The following is a 5,726-nucleotide window of genomic DNA, read 5'->3' as shown; positions in this document are numbered from 1 at the left end:
GGAGCCTGTCCTGGAACTAGCTCTGTAGCCCAGGCTGGTCTCGAACTCACAGAGATCCGCCTGCCTCTGCCTCCCGAGTGCTGGGATTAAAGGCGCACACAACTTTTTAAGATTGGTTTCTTTCCACTTACTAGCCATTAAATTTTCTCTCTGTGCCTTTATCAGATTTTTTTTTAAAAATACTGTCTCATTGTGTTGCCCTGGCTGGACTGTTACTCACTATGTAGATCCAGGCTAGACTGGAATTTAATAGATCCACCTGCCTTTTTCTCCTAAGTGCTGGGATTAAAGGCTTGCGCCACCACTGCCTGACTCAGCACATTTCCCCTTAGCATTCAATGTTTCACTGAAGCTGTACCACAGTTTGTCCATTCTCCTAGGAAAGAACATTTTGGGGGTTAAAGAGATGGCTTGCCAGGTCAGAACTTTGCTTAGCAAACATGAGGACTGACCAGAGGCTTTTTTGTTGTTTTAGTAGTTGTTTTGGGTTTTTTGTTTTTGTTTTTCAAGACAGTATCTCTATGTAGTCCTGACTGGCCTGGAACTTGCTTTGTAGACCAGGTTGGCCTCGAATTCACAGAGATCCATCCACCTCTGCCTCCTGAGTGTTGGGATTAAAGGTGGGTGTCACCACTGTTCCTCTGAGACCTGAATTTTTATCTAAGCACACATATAAAAAGCCAGAAGTGACCACATGTATCTGCAAACCCAGGGCTAGGGGGAAGGGAGACAAGAGAATCACTGGGCTTTGCTGGTGGCTAGACCAGCTCCAGGTTCAGTAAGGGACCCTGTTTCTAAAGGAATAAGGTGGAGAGTGATAAGATAGATCAGGACACCACTGTCCTCTTCTGGCTTCCATACCTGTCCTGCATATCTGCTCACACATGCATATGTATATACTACACACACACACACACACACACACTCACACCACACCCATCCACACCATCACCCACCTCCCACCCCCCATGACTACATTTTCAAAAAAGAACATCTTGATTACTTCCTAGTTTTGGCAGTTATGAATAAAGCTGTTATACACATCCATGTGCATGTTTTTATGTGTACATAAATTTAAAACTCATTTGCATAATTACAGAGGCAAGTGACTGTGTTTCACACAGTGACACTTCATTTTGTTTCTTGAAAAGTGACTAAATTAATTTTCATCTTCACCAGAGAAGAAGGGGAGTTCCGGCTCTTCCACACCCTTCCTAGTCTTACCAGTTTGGGATCTTGACCAAATAATTATTCAGTGATATCTCATAGTTGTGTCTACTCATTCATTTATTTATTTTAGTACTGAGAATTGAACCAAGGACCTAGTACATGCTAGGCAAGTGCTCCCTTCACTGAGTTTTATTCCCAGTTACTTTCCTTCCTTCCTTTCCTCCCTTGCTCCCTCTCCCGTGACATTCTTTCTTGGATTCAGGGTCTCATAGAGTCCAGGTTCTTATTAAACTTGATATATTCAAAGATGACCTTGAAGTCCTGTTCTTCCTGCCCCAGTCCTCTGAGTGTGGGGCTTGTGCCATCCTGCCTATGTATATGGTATTAGCTGAACTACATCCCAGCCCTTGACCTTGACCTTTTGATACTCCTGCCTCAGCCTCCAGAGTAGCTGCATTTGCCTATTTGTCCTTTTATTTATTTTACACGAGTGGTGGAAATTAAACCCAGGTCGTCTGGAAAAGCAATACATGCTCTTAACTGCTGAGCCATCTCTCCAGCCCCTATTAATGGTTATTCTTGCTTGGATCTACCATTCACCTCTCCCAATTCTACACACACACACACACACACACACACACACACACACACACACACACACACACACACACAAACAAACTGGAGCATCCTTTTTCCATAGATAGGAGACTTCACTTGGGCCAGCACTGGATTCAGCCTGAATTTGAAACCCAGCCCTTCATATTCATGTGCCTCCTGATCTCCCTTCAAGATCACATGTCACCTGCTCTCCCTGCATCACAGGTTCTCCACTGTCCCCTACATAACCATATAGGAATACCACCCACAGAGCTGAAAGAATTTCATATAGTGTGGACAGAGGCCAAAGGATTCCTGCAGGTTCAAGGCCAAATTATTCTACATAGCAAGTTGAGAGCCACTATGATTATGTAGTAAGACCCTGTGTCGAGAAACAAAAAACCAGCCAGGTGGTGGCGGCATGAGCCTTTAATCCCAGCACTGAGGAGGGAGAGGCCGGCAGATCTCTGTGAGTTCAAGATTATCCTGGTCTACAGAGCAAGTTCCAGGACAGCCTAGGCTACACAGAGAAACCCTGTCTTGAAAAATCAAACACAACAAACAAGAATAAAAAAAAAAACCCCAAACCCAAAAACCAGATGACCAAAATTATTATGTATTCATTATATAGGGAGTAGAACATGGCACAAAGTAAATAATAATTGTCTCCTTTTATTGTTACAAGATAGACTTTTTGGGTGGGTTTGGTTTTTTTTTTATTTGTTTGTCTTTTGTTTTTTGTTTTTCGAGACAGGGTTTCTCTGTAGCTTTGGAGCCTGTCCTGGAACTCCCTTTGTAGACCAGGCTGGCCTCGAACTCACAGAGATCTGCCTGCCTCTGCTTCCTGAGTGCTGGGATTAAAGGCTGGAGCCACCACCGCCCGGCTGTGTGGTTTTTTGGGGGAGCGGGGGAATGCAGTATCTCTGTAACTAAAGCCGGCCAGGAACTCACTTTACAGTCCAGGCAAGCCCTGAACTGAAATTAGCTTTCCTGCGTTAGCCTCCCCAGTGTTGGAATTATGGTTATGAAATACCACAGCTGGTTTCTCAAGTAGATACTTAGCAAGAATCAGTCAGGCAGTGGTGGTGCACGCCTTTAATCCCTGCACTCAGGGAGGCAGAGGCAGGTGGATCTCTGTGAGTTCAAGACCAGCCTGGTCTACAGAGTGAGTTCCAGGACAGCTAGAGCTACACAAAGAAACCCTGTCTTGAAAAGCCAAACCAAACCAAAACTAAAAAGCAAAGAATCTTGCTATATTATCCAGACTTGTTTTAAACTAATGGGCTAATGTGACCCTCCTGGGGCTGGAGAGGTGGCTCAATGGTTAAGAGCCCTGGTTGTTCTTCCAGAGGACCCATGTTCTGTTCCCAGTCAGAGCTCACATGACAGGCAGCTCACAACTGTAATTCCAGTCCCAGGGGATCTGAGGCCCACTTCTGGACTCTACAGGCACTGTATGCACACTGTGTACAGACAGACATAGGCAGAACACCCATACACATAAAATAAAAATAAAGGTTAAAAAGATTCAATGAAAATAAAGTGACCTTTCTGCCTTGATCTCCCCAGTGGTTGTGACTACAGGCATGTAACCACCAGACCTAGGCTTCATTGAAATTGTATGCAAGGTTGCTGGGCAATGACAGCAAAGCACAAAGTCCAGATGCCTAAATACCCAAGTATTTTGGCCTGTCATTTGCTGTGGGATTATCCTTCTGTATGCTGTGAATATGTGTTATTCTCATTGGTTGACAGTAGAGCTGATTTGGCCTATAGCAAGGCAAAATAAGGCTAGGTGGGAAAGCCAAACTGAAAATACAGAGAGGAAGAAGGGCCGAGTGAGAGAGAGAGAGAGAGAGACAAACCAACCACTGGGGAAGCAAGATGCTAAAGGACAAGTAGAGCCACAAGCCACATGACAATACATAGATTAATAAAAGTGGGTTAATTTAAATGTAAGAACTGCTTAGTAATAGGCCTGAACTACAGGCTGAATATTTTGTAATTAATATAAGCTTTTGTGAGTTTATTTGGGGCCAGGCAGTCAGGATAGAAGAGCTCTGCCTGTGTTTACATATGGCACCCAATCCACATAAAACCTGAGAAAACATTTTAAAAGGGTTCTAGAAAGCCGGGCAGTGATGGTGCACACCTTTAATCCAAGCACTCGGGAGGCGGAGGTATATGGATCTCTGTGAGTTTGAGGCCAGCCTGGTCTACAGAGCTAGTTCCAGGACAGCCGGGTGCACAGAGAAACCCTGTCTCAAAAAACAAACAAATAGGGGCTGGAGAGATGGCTCAGAGGTTAAGAGCATTGCCTGCTCTTCCAAAGGTCCTGAGTTCAATTCCCAGCAACCACATGGTGGCTCACAACCGTCTGTAATGGGGTCTGGTGCCCTCTTCTGGCCTGCAGGCATACACACAGAATATTGTATACATAATAAATGAATAAATATTTTTAAAAAACAAATAAACAAACAAAAGGATTCTAGAAACACAAAATGGAACCAAGAGCAGCTTCATAGTTCATATCTTTCATGTGGGCCATAGTACACAGACGTATCCCCAGGCCATGGTATGCAGGCTTGAGTTATAGCATTGCAGACTTCTGCAGTCTCACAAGACCACAATACAGAGAGCCGTCTCCCAGCTTCTCACTGTGTGGTGGATTTAGGGTTTTTGCTCCAACAGAGAAAAAGGATCATAGATACACAGTAAGGATAGATTCAGACAAAAATGCCTCTAAACAGGTTGCAATGTGTTTGAAAAAATGTGCATAGGCTTGGAAGAGAGAAGCAAAAGGGTAGAAACAATCATAGATTTAAAAAAATTTAAAAATAATAAAATAAAGTCCTTAAAAAGGAAATGGAGTAATGAAGAAAACTATGATAAACCACATAAAGATGGAAAACACATAGTCTAGATTCTATATTTTATTGTGTTGTCTTTGGAGTTTTTTACTGCTAATGGAAGAATGATAACTGCTGAGAGACATTTGATTGAGAATGTTACTAAATTAAACCAACCTATATATTTAAAAATATCTTGACTTCAAAATTTAAGTCAAAAGGTATGTCACATTGGGGGAGAGGTTGTGTTTTTGTTTCCAAAGGAAACGAGAGGCTATGGATTCACTCTAGGTTCAGGAAAATCAGGTTTGATCAAGGAAGACCCCCTGAAATCCTGACAACAGACATGGGAAAATAAACCTAAAGTAACGACAATACACATGACTTTTATTTCACCTGCTCAAACATATAGCAAAATATCATCTTTTGCTGACTTGTGTATGACTCACAGTTTATATATGTATTAATACAGATATGCATGTTACCTTTAAAAGTTTATATATTTTCAGAACAAGGGGACCAGACACCAATAAAAAGATCCAGATGATCCAACATCCAAAACAGCTTCAAGACTACTGAGATGATCCAGCCTCATGGAATACTTCAGCCAAGACTTAACAATTATTTTGATTTTCTCAGGGTTCCTCAAAGATCAACAGTGACCACCAATCAGCAGGAAGTAGTCTAGAGAACTACACCAAATTTCTCCAAATATTAGCTATAAATGTTTGTTTTCATTTGGGGAAGTTGGTTACAAATTGTTATCGATCATAGTCAATCTCTTTCTAAAAGAAGAAAGCGGTATGTGATATAGAAATTATGGAAGAGCTGGGCAGTGGTAGTGCATGCCTTTAATCCCAGCACTCGGGAGGCAGAAGCAGGTGGATCTCTGTGAGATCGAGGCCAGCCTGGTCTACAAGAGCTAGTTTGCAGGACAGGCTCCAAAGCTACAGAGAAACCCTGTCTCAAAAAATAATAGTCAAATTTATAGTTGCGTTAGTCAGGTTTTTCTAGGTATACAAAGATATGTTTTAGATAGATAGGTAATCTTATTCAAACACGTCAAAGACCTACAGAATATGGCATTTAAAATGTTTTAGTAACTTAGAC

Source organism: Microtus ochrogaster, chromosome 5 (genome assembly GCF_000317375.1).
Source record: "Microtus ochrogaster isolate Prairie Vole_2 chromosome 5, MicOch1.0, whole genome shotgun sequence".
In the NCBI taxonomy this organism is placed as follows: Eukaryota; Metazoa; Chordata; class Mammalia; order Rodentia; family Cricetidae; genus Microtus; species Microtus ochrogaster.
This window is presented reverse-complemented; position numbering follows the sequence as displayed.